The sequence below is a fragment of the Simochromis diagramma genome, unplaced genomic scaffold (genome assembly GCF_900408965.1).
Source record: "Simochromis diagramma unplaced genomic scaffold, fSimDia1.1 OVJJ01000603.1, whole genome shotgun sequence".
Lineage (NCBI taxonomy): Eukaryota > Metazoa > Chordata > Actinopteri > Cichliformes > Cichlidae > Simochromis > Simochromis diagramma.
Genome location: NW_024387414.1, coordinates 12038774 through 12055996, shown reverse-complemented (window position 1 = coordinate 12055996; position 17223 = coordinate 12038774). Strand labels below are relative to the sequence as shown.

At 41.2% G+C, this 17223-nt stretch overlaps 1 protein-coding gene across 4 annotated transcripts in view; it reads left to right on the top strand.

Moving 5' to 3' along the window:
• The first annotated feature begins 290 nt into the window (after positions 1–290).
• Positions 291–17223, top strand: part of tln2a (talin 2a) — a 99667-nt gene continuing 82734 nt past the window's right edge. For 2 of the 4 annotated variants that reach the window (XM_040010985.1, XM_040010982.1), the window contains exon 1: positions 291–462. The gene's annotated coding sequence lies outside the window, so the exon portion shown is untranslated. Of the gene's footprint in view, positions 463–484; positions 799–824; positions 1295–17223 lie in introns of those variants that run through there. The other 2 variants (XM_040010983.1, XM_040010984.1) reach the window with 2 other exon arrangements.

Genomic DNA, 17223 nt, shown 5'->3' with positions numbered 1-17223 from the left:
ATTTGAGCAGGTGGTAATTTTTGCGTGTCTTTTTTCTTCTTCTTTTCTTTTCTTTTCTTTTTAGTTTCTGGTTTTAGCACATCAATGCTCGTCTGTTACTAAAAAGAAGAAGAAAAAAACAGGAAGAAAAAAAACCCGTGTGAAACTAACACTACATCACCGAACCCGATCCATTTTGTAGTTTAACTGGGTACAGATATGACCAAACGGACTACAAAACGCTTGGGCCATTAATAATGACGCATTTCCTTTTTGCCCCACCGTAGGATTATCCCCCGTCCCCTCCCCTCCCCATTTACGCACACACATACACACGGTACCTCTGCTGCTCACACACTGTTGGCCACTTGGAAATTTCCCCTCAACGCGCAGGATATTTTAGTGCTGAGGAGCGGGGCTGCCGGCTAATGTGCATCTTCTCAGGGCTGACTTGCCTGAAATGCCCCAGCAGAGGATTTGAAGGTAGGTTTACACCCCCCCTGTAATCGGTTTAATCTGGTGACCATCTCCCCCCCTGGCAGCAGCAGATCTGCCTGACCTCTCCGACCAAGCTTTTTAATCAAACTGCATGCTGTGTGTGAGCGTGAGAGTCCCAGCCCCTCTCTCTGCTCTGTGACTGCGCTGCATTTTTTTCTGAATGGATCTGCGGTCTTTCAGTCGCCGTGATGCTCATTTGAATTAATGAAACTTGTGGGGGTCTCTAATTGCTGACTTTTGTGGTTGCATCGCGTCGTTTTTTTGCTTTTTCTTTCTTGGGCGACTTGTACAGACCACATGGTTGCAGCAGGAGGTCGCCCGGTGAGTTTGGTTTTCTGTCTCTTATCTTTCCGTTTTCCCTTCTTTTGGCCTTTGAAGCCGCAGGATCGAGCGTGCGGTGAGTGCGGAGTCTAAAGAGTTCACGGAGCGGCTGGTATCCTAACTTGCATTGCACTGGCCGGAGATAACCAACCTCCGCCATGTTTCCATGTCAGTCAAGCTGCCTTTCGTACGAGCAGGCAATTGTTTCCAACTTTTTAAATCGTTGTTTTTCACGCGCTTGCGTTGGAAACGCACGCGTTAAAGGCTGCAACCTGTACGAAGCCAGTTACAATCGCCCAATATCACATGGCTTGCAGGAGGAGGACGAGGAGGGGAGCACCTATGTTTGAGCTGTAGGCGTTATTGCCACCTTTTATCCGTGGCTGAGTGCACGTGATTGCCATTCTTCTGGCTAACCTGTGATGGAAAATGCGAACCGCGACATCTTGGAGTAATGTATGGCTCCACCACTGCAGCAGGTTGTATTGACTAAATGGTGAGGATGAGTGGCTCAGCTGCCACACCCCTTCATAGAAAGACGAGGCTGGTTATGTTTTTACACTGATCACATGTTGTTGTTATTATTAGTATAGCAGGGAATCTGGTGATGTCTCCAAATGTCTCCTCTTGTTTGGCGTGGGACTGAGCTGGGAGATCACCTGCGTGTGTGTGTGTGTGTGTATGCTAAGTTTGTGTGTGAGGAAGGATCAGTGCAGGCCATCGCTGCTAGTATTAGAATGAATGGACCTATCAGCAGCCTGGGAATTTCAGGGAGCCTGGTGTGTAGACTGTGACAGTTCTCATGAGATTGCTGGCCAGGTATGGAGGAAGAGTTGCCTGTAATGCAAAAAGTACTCTCCTGAACACCCCCCCTTCATACGCACACACATACCTCCTTTGGATCCCCCCACACTTCCCTTGAATTCCTCCACCCCCAAAAGCTGCCCAGACCTTGGCTTGTCAGAAGAAGACACATGACCTTATTGGCTGCAGGCTTGAGCGTGTGTGTAGTGCCTCGGGAGAATGCTCTCCTGTGACTGTTCTTTTAGGTATGTTGAACATGAGTCTGAGCGTTGCGATCCGACAGCGTACCCTGTGGGGAATGCTCGGCAGATATCGGATATGTTTGCCCAGAAATCTATAGTTAATAAAGAGGCTTCAGCAAAAGAGAATGTCATCGCTCCACCTCAAGTTGCCCTTTGTTAAAATCTGTCCTTTCAAAATGGCAGCTCTCGTCTAATGAGCCCAGCTTCTGTTTTCGCGTGCTTATCATTTATTCTTCTGTACATCTCTGTGAAAATGTCATTCTCCCGAGCCCCCGTACCTAGCTGTTACTATCTGCCGTCGCCGCTGCTTGGTATGCAGCTCTGGCACCGGCGACGACACCGATCATTTATTAAACTGGCCAAACTCACTCTGGCTTCCTTGACATAAAAGCAGCAATCAACAGCGTTTTCATTACATTAGCAACCGTGCTGACCTTTTGGAGAGTGTGTTTATGCATCCATTAGACTCTTAGTAGTTTTTCAAAGCGGAGTCCTACACAAAAGCCCTTTTTTATTTTTCTTTCTTTCTGTTTTTTTTTTTTTCCAGTGTAACTGTTCAGTTATTTGGTGCTGAAGTCAATGGAGATGGAGTGAGAATTGCAGAGATGTTCTTGATGAAGTATTTCATTCTGCATTTCAAAGTATCACACTTTTTATTTATTATTTTTTATTTTTATTTTTTTAAAGATTTCTCCCATTAATAAATGCTGTATGTATAGGTTTAGCAGAAGTTTACAGCTGGAAGATTGCATGGATTGTGATAATCATTTAGCTTGTCGATATCTGTTGGGGATTTTAACTTTCAATGGAAATGTGCTCCTGGCTTCAAGTCCAATCTGTGGGGTTACTCATCAGCTGCACATGGCTAGTTTATTGATTTGTCTCATTGTTCTGCATGAAATCGGGCCTCTGCTGTCACCTCTGACCACAGAGAGGAAGTAATGAGCAAACTGTAATGACACTTTAATGACACTGATAATGCAGCGGATTAGTTTGCGGTTGCCATGCTCAGCCAGATATTTCTGCTGTGCTCTGTTGGCAGGGGGAAAAGGAACATACAGAAAGTGTTATTTTCATGGTCAGGGTCAGCAGTGTTGTTGTGTACAGCAAGCAAGTTCAAGTTTTCTATTGAGATTTTCTTTGAGAGACTGCAAGAGGGGGAAAAACACTCTGCTTGTGAACTGTTCACCCTTTAAAAAAAGTATCTTATGCAAAAGCTGCAAAGTGAACAGACTATTTGTAATGCAGGTGGAGGGAAAACAGTGAAAGTTGTGCAACGAAAGCTACATTCATCAAACGTAATACAGCTTAGGTTCAAAATTCTGAAGCAGCAGCTATCCCTTGATGCTCGTTCCAGAGTTGCTCTGAGGTAAACCAGCTCTGGTTGCTTTTAATGCTGCACTGACCTCGTGAAGCTCTGTCTCTACTCTTCGTTTGTTTCCCAGGGCAGCTCCCAGCTGGTCACCTGGAATTAATTTTGTTGTTTTGTTTTGTTTTTTTAACGTGGCTCTCAGGGCCTAAAACAAATGTTTGGAGCTGGTTGCCAGATTGGTAACTAAGCATCGCTGTTTGGCTGAGAAAGCTGGCAAAGATAATTGGTGTAGTTTAAACTGTTTGAGTGACAATGTTCTTATGTGGGTATGCAATTCTAGATGATCATTGTATGAATTACTTGTCAGGGTGAAAAGGGGAGTGATGACCTCAAGCATGCCTAATCACATTTGCAGTTTGACTCATGTCACATTGATGCTGTTGATTTGTTTAACGATGACATTAAAGCTTTTACTCCTGAGCATGCACTGAGCAGCCTTAGTCAGAATAGTCTCATCTATGTTCAGCGTTGGATACACGGCGCCTGCTTGCCCTTGTTTAGGGACGTCTTGTTGGGCTATTTTACATTATCTGTTCCTCTCTTTTGCTACTTTGTTAGTTCAGCCTCTGAACAACTAGACTAGCAGACTTGTTTTATCAGTCGTGAATGGTTCATGGTCTAACTTTCCGTCGCTTAAATCAGGTTTTTGTTTGACTTCAGCATGTCAGTATGTGTGGTGGGTCCCTTTGGTGAAACTAACATTTTGACATTTATCTTTGTCCTTTATGTTCTTCAGCCTCAGTGATGGAAAAAAGCATAGCTGTAACTTTGGATTCAGCTAATGAATCTTTTCAATCTATGGGTGCAAACGTGCTCTTAAATATAATCCTTGAGATTTATTTAAAAAGAGTGTTTTGTTTTTGTTAAGCAAAAGCTATTCAGTGGTTTATACTCTCTACATACCTTTCTTTGAAGCTCTTTGCACTGTTACTGGTGGAGTCCAACATTCCTGCCTTGTATTCTAACAACCTGTGTATGCATAACTGCGGTGTGAGTTTGCTTGGCTGCTCTGTAAGCAAATAAATCAGTTCTTCTGCTGTGTTTATGACAAATTAAATACTCGAGGAGCGCTTGCAGCCCACATTAAACCCCACCTGATGCTGCTGTGTAAATCAAAGTGTTAAATCAGATAGGCCTGACCCAGTGACAAGATTTACAACTTTAATGTTTCATGTCAGCTCACAGAGTTCATCTGAAAAGGCTCTGTAGGGCCATTTTCATGGAGGCAAGAGCTTCAACATGGCCATATGGCTGACCTGCACACAGTAGAGGCAGAAGTGTCTGTTCCATTGTTATATTTCTTGTTCTGCGGTTCTGGCTACAACTGCAGAATTCCCTCTATGTATAATAATTATATAATAATTTTCAGTTCAATTTAAATCAGTTTTATTTATGTGCTAAATAACAACAGCCGCCACCTTAAGGCGCTTTATATTTTAAAATAATGAACCCAAAATAATAAATAAATAAATACAATTTTATTTATATAGCACCTTTCTAGACAGAATCACAAAGTGCTGCACATAAGATAACGAGTCATAAATTTTCTTTTTTTTTTTTTTTTTTAAAAAAAAAAAAAAAAAGAAAAAAAAAGAAAAGACATAAGGCTGTAGTAGATCAGAGGTGTAGGCTGGTGCCAGTCCGTGCACAGCTCTGTAAGTCAAGACCAGGATCTTAAAATGGACTCTAAATTCAACAGGAAGCAGTGGAGATGAGATAGCAACGGTGTCAATGTGAATACTTAGAGGATTTTTGTCAAAAGCCTAGCTGCAGACGATCCAGAGAACCTTTGCTTAGACACATAAACAGCGAGTTACAATAGTCCAAGCACGAGGAAATAAATGCATGTATAGCAATCTCCAGTTCAGAGCGAGATAAAATCGGGCTTAGCTTAGCCACATTTCTTAAATGATAAAAACAAGACCGAACCAGAGATTTCACATGACCATCCAATGTGAGGCTACGTCCACACGTACCCGGGTATTTTTGAAAACGCAGATTTTTCTATGCGTTTGCACCTTTCGTCCACACGTAAACGGCGTTTTTGGTCACTGAAAACGAAGATTTTTAAAAACTCCGGCCAGGGTGGATATTTTTGAAAACTCCGTTTTTGCATTTACGTGTGGACGAGGAAAACGGAGAAAACGCAGCGTCAAAGATGTGCGCCTTTTTTTTTGACGTCACACTGTGCGCCACGTTATTGTTTCGGTGAAATTAATTTCTACAATACTGTTAATTGTACTCTCTGCAGTGTTTAAATGCTTACATATACACACAGTTACTGTCCCTCCACACATACGACTTGGTTCGGCTTCTATGCCCCAGCTTTGTTCACTTTTTCCCACTTTTTCTAGACTTCTGATTGGCCAACATTTCTACACGGTTAGGAATATATCACCACCTGTTGCTTTGGCATGTTCCTAGCAGCGTTTTCCTTCATTTCTGCGTTTACGTGTGGACAGGATTATTATTTTAAAACGGAAAATCTCCGTGGAATGTAAGCGTTTTGGGCCGTATCAATCAGGATGCACAACTCTGTGAAAACGACTGAAAACGCTAGTGTAGACGCGGAGCGTTTTCGGACAAAAAAAACGTTTTCAAATCTACCCGGGCTAGTGTGGACGTAGCCCGAGAGAGGACCAAGAGCTTTCACTATCTGCGATTAAAAATCTGCCAGGAGCACATACGAGGACTTCGGTTTGCCCCTCGTTGAGTTGGAGGAAATTTTCAGCCATCCAACGTTCTAACAACCTGTGTTAGAACCGAGAAAATCTCAACAATCAGACAATCAGCAATTACTTGGCAACAGTGGGAAGGAAAAACTCCTTTTTAGCAGGAATAAACCTCTAGCAGAACCAGGGTGAGGGATGCACATGACCGATCAGGGTGAGAGGAGGAAGGCAGGACAATAGACACACTGTGGATGATTAAATGCAAAGTGGTGTATGAACATCACTGTTCAGTGGGAAACCCCCAGTAGCCTGGTCCTGCTGCAGAGTAACCTGGGTAGGATTCAGGGTCACCTGGTCCAGCCCTAACTATATGCTTTAGCAAACAGTACAGTTTGAAGCCTAATCTTAAAAATATAGAGAGAGTCTGTCTCCATAATCCAAACTAGGAGCCATCCTATAAACCACATGTAAGCCAGCATTCTGAGAGCAAAGTGCTTTGTTGGGGTGATGTGGTACTATGTAGTCTTTAAGCTAAGACGGGCCTGACTATTCAAGACCTTGTATGTGAGGAGAAGGAGTTTGATTCTGGATTTAACAGGGAGAGGCAGAAAGATTCAAATACAAAGGGTTCTTTCTTTCAAACTTCAGTTTGTACAATTAAATGTCTCACATGCTGGGAAGAAAAAAAAACCTGAATATTTTGGTGTTCTTTATGCCAGGATCTGACTGGAGACATTTTAATGAGTGTCTGGCCCAGTTCAAGTTAACAAAATCAGAGAATTTTACAGTTTGTTGTGCTCAACCTAGGCATGCATGGCCTTAAACGCAAGAGTGAAATCACAAGATTCTCATCAGAGAGGCTCCCTGTGCCTGCCTCCTTCTCATGTGCACTTTTTGGATGGTGTCAGCTAGAGAAACGATTGGATAACTTTCGATTATCCTTCATTTATGAGGTAAGAACTGGCAGCAAGTGATTGGCTCATAACATATCGAAGTCTCAGTGCCAGGCTTTTTAATTCTTTAAAATGTCTGTGGGGAAAAAAAAGAATATTGTATTGCGACATTAAAAAATGAACAGTGTAAAGATTAATGCCCAGATATTAAAGAATACTACCAGTTGAACAAGCAAACAAGTGCACTGATTGTGATGTGTAAGTTTAGGATGATGGTTACAGTTTGATGGATGCAGCAGAGGCTGCCTTCTTGGCACATCGTATCTACTTTCTGTTTTTTCCCACCTCCCACTGAGTTCTCGTTTGCCTGCCTGCCTCCCACTCACTTCACCATCCCATGTAGATTGCATCACAAATAGAAGCCAGTACCGTGACTGCCCACTGGTAACATGAAGAGCTATTTCTGCACAACTAGCCTTTCCTAATTGATTAGTTTTAAATACTCAGCATGACTCAAGGGCAGGACATGTTCACTGTGTGTGCGCGCCGAGGGGGTGGTGGTTTCTGTTTTGTCTAAAATTAAACATGAAGTATGTTTTAGGAGGAGCAAGCAGTCTGTCTGAGCAACTGTTGCCCTGCAGCAGGCTCCATATGTGGCTCTGTACATTCTTTGATACGAGGCGGACGACCCTCAGTCTGGTTTAAAAATACAAAATTTTGGTCATTCCTTGCAGTTTGGAGCAGCGGTAGCCAGTATGGTTGTCATAGAGACGAGAGATGGAAACTCATGCTGCTTACTACGACAACAGGGTTTTAAACTGGAACAAATGAGTGCTATTGTGCCCAGAAATACATTTATATTTTGTCCCGAATCATACTTTCTAGCATTAAAGCATCTAATGTGGGCTTTTAACACAGGATATTCTTATTTGGCAACAGAGGAGCTGAGAATTTACTGTACTGCCAAATTGATTTGTCAAATGTTCCACACCTGAAAGAACAGAGCTTCCAACCTCGACGCAGCAGTTATCTATCTCTGTCAAAACTAGAGATGGTCGATCCTTCAGCTGGAACACAGACGTTCTTATGCTGTCTGACAATCGCGTTCATAAATTCAGAAAATAATACCGTGTTGAATATGATGTAGCGCTCACAAGGTGAAGTGTGGCGAAGTAATCCTGTTTCAGTTTAATACTTTGAAATGAACACCAGTCATTGCTGAATTCCAGTGCTGTTTTTTGCTTTAAAGTGCTTGTGATGGGGCTGTGTTGCAAGCTTTTGGATTATAATAATGAACTTTGGTTTTAGTGTGCATCTATTATGTTAATGAGCGCGAATGGTTGTCTGTCTCTGTGTGTTAGCCCTGCGACTGGACGGATGGATGTTTTTATCTCTTTATAAACCTATTTGTGCTGGCCTCCGCAATAGTCCCAGGTTTCCATGTGGTGCTTCGGGAAAATAACTTGCCTGCCCCAGGGTAGCTGTTCTGCTTGTAATCTAAACTCACTATGATGAAACACATGTCCTTTTAAGCTACATAAACATCTGTAAGACAGATCAGTGTTTCTTGGAACAAATCCAGGTTCTCTTTAAAACATCAGCTTGCAGTTTCAGGGCTTTTGGACAAAGTCAACCATCATCTCAATTTTTGGATGAAAGAGTATCTGCTCTGAAATGTGTTTCAGGTTACAGCTGAGCTCTTCAGCTATTACTGGACTGCATCTCTGGCAGAAATCCATGCTGCCGTAGTTGCCACCTCGAGGCTCATGCCTCTTAGTCACCAGGGCAGAAATGAAACCTAATCAGGTGTGTGGTACTCCTAGTTCACTGCAAACAGTGTAGATTGGCTGTTTTGTACAAAACCACATGTGGCCAGCCACCCTTGTGAACCATGTTAGTATGTAACATGCTGTAATTTTCACATTTCTCTTCAGCAAATCTTACATTGCTTTAGGCAGTAAAATTCAATCTTCATTTACCCTCCTCTTCTCTCTGCTTGGGGGTTGTTTGATCTGGCTGAAGTAACCAGAAAACGTAGTAGTTGCCTAAAGGTTGCAGGATCTTGTCTGTTAAATAGAGAATGTAATAGAGTCAGTCTGCAGTAGAAATTAAACTATGCAGCTATCTCTGTGCTACAGCAGTGGTTTAACTTCATGAATCGACTAATGAATCTTTGAAGTCGGGAGTTGTACATGTGATGATGAATTTCTCAGAACTCTTTCAGATTATAGGGATTCTCTAAATGTTGTCTTTCTTAGTAATTGTTTTCTGATTACACATCTTATGCCTGTTTCTCTTGGATAACTTGCATGTAATAATTTAAACACTGAAAAACTCCAACTGCTGGTCAGTAAAGGGAATATTGGGCATTTACTACTTCACATTAGCAGTCTCGGTCTACTTATCAAAGGTTGTTGTCCTGTCTCTTTTAACCAGCCCAAAACTTCAGATGCCGGACCATTGTCCAACAAAAAGAGCAAGAGTTTTGCTGTGGTGTAAGAAGACAACAGCATAAAGAAAGGAAAAATGTACTGCTGTGGTGGTATGCGAGCAGCATCTCCAGAATCCATTGGGAATCTAGCGAATCCACTGCCAGAAAATTAAAAATGGTGGATGAGCACATCATGATTTGATTGCTCTGCCAATGAAAACCTCAGACCCACCCTTCTATTTTAAAGATGAGGACATGTTTCTTCTGTCGCTTTGAAGCCGCCTGGGCAGTTGGGGAATAACGTCACGACAAAGTCATGGACAAATGGTGTTCTCATTACTCGACATGAATGTTGTTTGTTGACAAATTTCAACATTTGTGTCACTCATCAAATTATTTCTGTCGCTGTGACGTAGCGCTTCGTGAAAAATAATCCTACTCTGGAATTCCCCCTGGAAGCTGTTGTGGAGCAGCTTGGAGCTTTGTTGCACAGGGGTGAGTGTTCATTCTGGGAGTACTGGAAATGTATTCCACCATCACCCGTTAGCTCCTCCCTAGCCCTCCTGCAGCCTGGGGTGGCTATTCTTAGTTTTCCCATAAGTATAAATTCTTGCTCTAAATGCTTTTCATGGGGAGTCACCTCTCTATATAAGGCCGCCCTACTGGCAGAGGGACCGAAATGGCTTCAGTGTTGCAGAGCAGAAAGAGCAAATGGTCTGGACGTGAAAAATCATGAACTATCACAGTAAAACTTCACATCATTTACCTTTAACGGATCACATCAGACGTGGCTGTTTTTCTTTAGTGATGGTGAAAGGTGTATGTTTGTAGGCTGGGCACCTTTACCAATTTAACATAAAATGAAACACCATATGTTCATGCAGATTTTCCCATATTATTTACTACATGGTCGCAGGCAGGCCTTAATGCTTTAAAACCATTATAGTTGCTATAAAAGAGAACTTTGAAAATCTTTGATAAAGGACTTTGATAAAGTGTTGTTAAATGCATTTGTCTTATTTAGAAAATTGTGCCTAACATGGCTCCTTCACCACTTAGTTTATTACTATCAGTGCAAATAGAAATCAAATTACAAGGCGTTTGACTAGAAAGAACTGGATTATTCCTTTGAGCTTCTGTAGGTCAGTCTGCATTTTCTATAAAGGCTCCAAAACAGCTCCCATCAGTATCAGAGAGCAGAACGCATACATTTTTAAACATCAGTTAAACACATGGTTGATTGCTAATGTGTTTTGTCAGCACTGAGTTGACTTTATCCTCTTGTTACCAACATGCCTCTCTTTAGTATGTTTATCCTTTCTTTCTCTTTTCCTTTTTTATCTTTGCAAAGTTTATGTTGTAGTATAGGTTATTTTTAAAATCTGGATGATGGGACGATGAGGCGTCTTGCTGAGGCTTCTCTCTAGCCGAATCCTTTTCTAACCTGGCCACTGCGGCCGGCACGTTGACTCACATTTGTGTCTAGAGTTGGTTGCTGGCTACTTTGGGTCACTGTGGTTTGGTTCTTTGTTTTAACTTCATGTTATTTTGTATACAAACAGAGTCCCAGCTACGTCAAAGTCATTTGCTCATCCTGTATTTTTTGCCACGATTTGCCTTATAGATTTGTTGATGTTAGTATGTTGTGGTAATTGTGTTTACTGTCACTTGATATGCCAGTTGGAACCACCATCCTGCACCCTCCTGGTTCACATTAGCCCTAGACCTAACCTCTTCATCTAAAAAAAAAAAAATACTACAATGAATGCTTTTTTTAAAATTTTTTAAATGTCTTGTAATATCATAAGTTTTGTGAATCCTTTATCAAGTTTAATTGTGTTGTGAAAATCCGATATTCTGCGAGTCCTTTTTTGTAAAATCTGACTGGAGGCATATTTTGTGTTCGAACATTATACTAATATTCTTTTATAATTTTTTTTTCCCGTCTTTGCTTTCCTCTTGGTATGATGCTTTTTTCCCTCCAGATACTTTTGCATAGTATGTGTCTCACTTTGCACCCCTCACAAACTTATCCAACCTGACGCTGCAAAATTCTGCAGATGGATGGCACCAGAAATAGCACTTAAAGTGGCTGTTAATGTATGAGTGTTACACAATCGCACTGTCAGTGCTCCTTTGCCCTTGGCCGAAGCCTTTCTGTCTGGAACAGGCTTGTGCTTCCCACCTCCCTGCAAACCTCTGATGTTGCATGTGGATGTTGTAGACTTTGAAAAGAGCTATATAAGGGAAACCATCCTTTGTTTATTAGTTAAAGGAGAGCACACGGGAGCGCTGCCAGGCCACTCGGAGTAGAAAATGGGGACAGTAAGAAGAAGACAAAACACCACTCAAACAGAGTGTGCTTTGCTATGTGGAGTTGTAAACATTGCCCCCCCCCCCTCTTTTTTTTTTTAAGGCAGTGAAACAATTCAGGCAGCTGGCTTACATTACATGTGGAGAGCTCAGTGTTAATCAAGTGGCTTAAAATAGGATTTTATATGTGCAATGGGTTATGGACAGTGCACACTAATGCAGCTAGCCCCCAAGAATACTGTGGTAACATTAGCTGCCACTGACTGAGTATAGTCTGCTGGCTGCAGACGTCTCTTCTTCTGCTACAGTTTCATTGCATTTTTAAAAGTGTAATCAACAAATAAGATATGCCATATTAACATGTTACAATTTAACTTTTTTTTTTTTTTTTTTTTCCCCATATGAATCATCTTTACATGGATTAGAAGCGTAGTGAAAAGTGCACGTTACATTGGCTGTGACAGGTGACAGCTGCAAGATGGCGGTTAGGCTGCTAAATGTACTACCTGCACATGTTGAAATGTTATTCAGGCAGGAATGTCTGGAGATGCGTTTTTTTTTTTTTTTTTCCCATTGATCCGAAGTCAAAAGTTGCTGTCGGCTTTGCGTAATCACTGCTACACCTTTAGCTTCTAAGTAACTGTATGTATGTGCACTACATGAATTGCATGTGATTTCACAAGGTCTTGACTTCATCTTGGCATTATTCTTGGTGGAGAATAAATGAAAACCATGAGATTTGATGCTTCATAATCACCGCATGCTTAATTTCAGAGGCCACTGTTTGCAAACAGCGGTATAATCACTCGTGGTCCTGGTTTGAATTTAATTTAGATAATCCAGTGTCAGTATTTTCTGCTTTGCCAATTTAAAATAAGATTGTTCCTAGTAATCTTCTGAGCTTAAAGTTGTTGTGCACTGTCTTTCATATCTACATGTCTGTGGGGAGCTTGTTCTCCAGCTGGCAAAGAGACAAATGCTCCATTGTCAGATTCCTCTATTTAGATGGACTCAGGCATTTTGTCTTTTGGAGTTGGGGTAGAATGCCAGCCTTGTCCTCAGTCGGGTTACTTATCTCCCCAGTGCAGAGCACACCCCCAGGGAAATTACTTGGGAGGCTTCCTCGCCCACTCCTTCAACTCTTTGACAACATGATTGAATGATGTCTCTCTTCAGGGTTTCTGCCAGAAAAAAGTTGTTGGACTCAGCTGAGTCTGTCTTATTGGGGTTTTTAAGACTCATCGTATCAGTGAATGCAGCATGCTACTGTCTTATGCACTCTGCACACAGAGGCGGTCAGTTAAGGGATAAATTATTATAACAAGACATATACATGCATATCAGATATAATATCTCTATAGTGTTATACTTCACAATGTTTGAGTCACACTGGCAGCTTTGCACATATAATCTTTCGCATACACAAAGGTTTTCCGCAGTTACTGTAGCACAGTCCACCTGGCATAGACGCAGGCTGCGTGGTACAAACAGAAAAGCAGAACTGCGTAGGCTACGTATCGCTCTACTACTTATTCTGAGATGACTCAGTGTTGCTGATAAGACAGAAAAAGAGAGACCTGGAACCTGCTTCAGCATAAAGAGAAAGTAAGGCCTCAGTCACATAGAGGCACCGTGGCAACCTCTGATTAATAGGGAAATATGTGTATTCCCCAACTGGTTGGCGAGTGGTTCCTCCTCTCCTCAGGTTAATTTGATTGCAATGGTGTTACTGCATAAAAAGCCTCCCTGTGATTGCTTTGGTTGCTAGTAGATTGCGAGTTGCCCATAGTTTGCATGGCTAAGCGGTAGTGAAACTGAAAACCAGAAATGGAGACAATTTGTCTTCAAAGTAAAGGTTTTGCCAATTTGTCACTGGATAGTCATTTTTCCCTGTCAGCTGGAGGTTGCCAGGGGGTCACTGACCAGTTCTGTGGGCTTCAGTGATTGGGGCATAACATATAACAGCGGCAGTGCACCAAAATAGTGATCCTCATTTACATACACTAGTACTTTATTCAAAAATATAAACTAGATGTATATCAGCTGAACAACTGAGGCTAAAAGTTGTTTTAAAAACTAACTTTTAAGTTTTATAGGATTTAAATTTAAAGTCATCTTACAGTGATATATTTGGACCACATCAAGTAAAAATATAGAGAGAGGAGTGAGGGGGAAAAATTAGAATGGCATGATTTGTTTTTATTTTTTAAAGGTCATCTTTATTGTAGGGGGTGGGGTGTTGAGTAAGGAAGTGCATGGGTTCCCTCTTACTGGAATGATAAAATCTTCTTGATTTCCATCTCTCATACTACAAGCAGCAGTCTGTTCAATAGGCATTTCATAAATCTGCGCTCCGCTAGTCTCCTCAGCTTTATTTTGCTCAAATATTCTTTATTTTCATAAGGTTGGTCAGATAGCAGGTGGAAATTTGTTGCTGGCCGCTGTCAAGGAAAATGTTCATGCAGGGGCTCAGTCTGGATTTTGAACTGGCGACAGGCACTGCTACCATGCTGGGTTTATATGCCAGTTACAAGTGGCAGATGGGATTTTTTTGATCTGTTTTCCAAGATATCAAGTGCAGCTTGTTCCTTGATTAGAGTTTTGTTAAGTGTGTTGCCAAGCCTTATTTTTAATGCAGCTGTGTGAGCAGGTGAATACTCGCGAGAAACCTGGGACCCTTGCGTACTTTGGACTGCCATGCATTCCAATGATTTTCTTCACCTTGCATGGATTTACTAAGGCAGGCTGTGTTCACCTGAAACAGACTTTTTTTTTTTTTTTCTTTTTATTGGAGGGAATTTCCTTTTTAATACACAGATGGTCACTGAGACGAACAGTCTGGTACTACTTGCATTTTTATTGAGAGACAAGAACAAAAATGCACTTTTCTGTCCATTAAAATGGCTGCAATACTTATTTCTATATTAACAACAAGAGGCTGATAATGAGTCTACAGAGAATTATAAAATGACTGGATTTTTCCTAAGCTACATGTCGTTTTTACCAAAACCACTCTATACTATGCAGCGCAAAACAGCAGGAGGAAAGTTAGCAACTACCTTGTGAACATAGCGGAATACGTAGGAGCTAAAGAGAGATATTTCCCTTAGAAGTTGATCAACACTAATAACAGATCTGTCACAAGCACGGTTTGAATGGCATTGTCACCATGGCTGCTAATTCCTGTACTTGTGGTATGTTGCGCATGCTTTGACTTTTAGTTCCAGGCTCAAAGGAAACTTCAAAAACCCTTCCTTTATGAATAATAGACAAAAAAAAGTTAGGTTAAAGAGGCTTTTCTATCCACACCATACAAAGTACAAACATTGGACTTTTCTCATATTTCAACTCTGACGCTGGTCCATTAACATCAGAGAGCATAAAAGACAGTTCGTGTACTTAAGGCAGACAGACCTATCAGAGGATATGAATGAAATTCCCCCACGAGTATAGCCTAAACTTGATTTTACAAAACATGAGCTGAAGTCAAATTTTTTTTGCTTCCAGCTATTTCCACCAGTCCTCTGTGTCCCTTAAAGCCTGATTGAACATTATAAGATTCCAAACACATAGATGGAGCTGGTCAATACAACGGGGGAAAAAAATACTATCTGAACTTTTCCCCACCCATTCTCCTACGCTAGTAATAATCAAGTGATTAATGATATTAATGTTATTTTTTCCTGTTAATGAAACAAGGTCAGCTTACATTATTTATGGGACACGTGTATCATTACTGTAAGACTGGACCATAACTATTGTGATGCCCAATCATTAAACTAACAAATTAAGGCAACATGTTTCCTGATAACTCTGAAAACAGATTTTATGGTACCATATAAGGCTGTGATTAGATAAATTATCTTTACAGTGGAACAGACTATTTAACCTTATATCAGCAACCCAGGCTGCAGATTTGTAATAATAATTAGCAGTGAATTATTTATGCTGCTATTATGTTGAAGGACTTCCGTCGTCACAGATGTTTGGACCTTCTAATCTCACGGTCGAGATCAAGGTTAAATTTCCATCACCTCTAAAACACTGTGGTAGGGATTGTATAAGTTGCTTAAATATGGATGTCGGGACTTTAAATGTTCATAATTGTCACATTGACCATATTTTATTTTTTCTGATTTGCCCCAGATCTCATCTAATAAAAACAAACAAACAAAAACCCTTTGTATCTGTCATTAATGTCATCAACTCCCCCGGGTATGTAACATGCTAAGAATTCATAGTGCTGGTTGCCTCCTTCCCTCCTGTCTCTTCCTTTGGTCTGGTTGTGGTATTCCTGCTGAAAGATAAGCTGTCCTGGAATCAGCCCCAGTCTGCTGACCTCGCAGGAAACAGTAGCTGTGCCACCCCCCACAACCCCCCCTAACGGTTTCTCTCTTTATCTCACCTTTTCTTTTTTTTTCCCCATTCGAATCTAACCCTCTCTTAATTCTTACAGCCCTATCGCTTCCCAAGCCTGTGGTTAGCGAGCATGTCAACACCTCAGCCCCGACCCAGCCACATGGATGAAATGACACAGGTTGGGCTCGCTAGGCTGTAAATCAGCACAGACATCTGGTAAACTGATGAAGTGTGGTGCATAGAGGGCCGGGATATTCACACTGCCTGTGTGACATTTTGAATTTTTAGCATTGTGTTTGTCTGGGTATCTAAAAAATTGACTCCTCTTGCATGATTTGTGATGACAGGAAATGGGTCACCGTGCCTTAACTTAGCTTGAGTTTAGTATTACTGTCACTTGCGTAGAAAACATAATACGATGAACAACCCTGCCGAGATGCTTCCTACACCACTAGAATTATAGTGTTACTACAATGCTAAATGAGGTACTTAAGGACGATTTCCTCTTCATTTATACTTCTGTGCTTTTACACTACAAATGCTGTGAGTGCTGTAGCCAGCATTTTGTTCCATCTGTTAATTTTAATTATTTTTACATACATTAGATTATTACACTAATTAGATAATGACTTTGCATGTCTTTTTGACACAGGTGTAGTTTAGCCTATAAATCAGTTTCTAATATATTAAATGGCTGACCAAGACCTGGTTGTCAGCATGGATTGGATAATGGATAATGTGTTCAATAATACCAAGAAGAAATTTGACACCAGTTAGATTTTAACTACAACGATTTGGTCTGTAAGCTCAAGATGGTTTAAATATGATAGAGCAACACTGATATGCTAGCTGAATGACATCAGCAGTAGGGCTGGGCCATATCATACTGTTCACGGTAATACCGGTATAATGTTGGGCAACGATAAGAAAATGAAATATCGCGATAGAATATGGGTAAAACACGCTTTTTTTTTTTTCATACGCACATGGCGGAAAAAGCATGGCGGCGACGGAGAATGAGAAGGGCGAAAGCGGATCGTTGAATGAAACGGATGAACCAGAATTGGTTTGTAAAAATGCTGCAACTTCAGTGGTGTGGAACTGGTTTAGCTTTCGTCCGTCAGATACACAACAAAGCACTATTTTTGGTAGAGCATGCTAGCAGGCCGTCGTTATTGCCGTGTTTTTTGGCACATACGGAACACTTAAAATCAATCCTTTAATTTTTCTGAAAGTTGACAGTGGCCCTTATAATCCCGTGTGCCTTATGTATGAATTCTGGTTGTGTTTACTGACCTCGAAACGATTTTATGTGGTACACGGCGCTCGAAAATCTGTC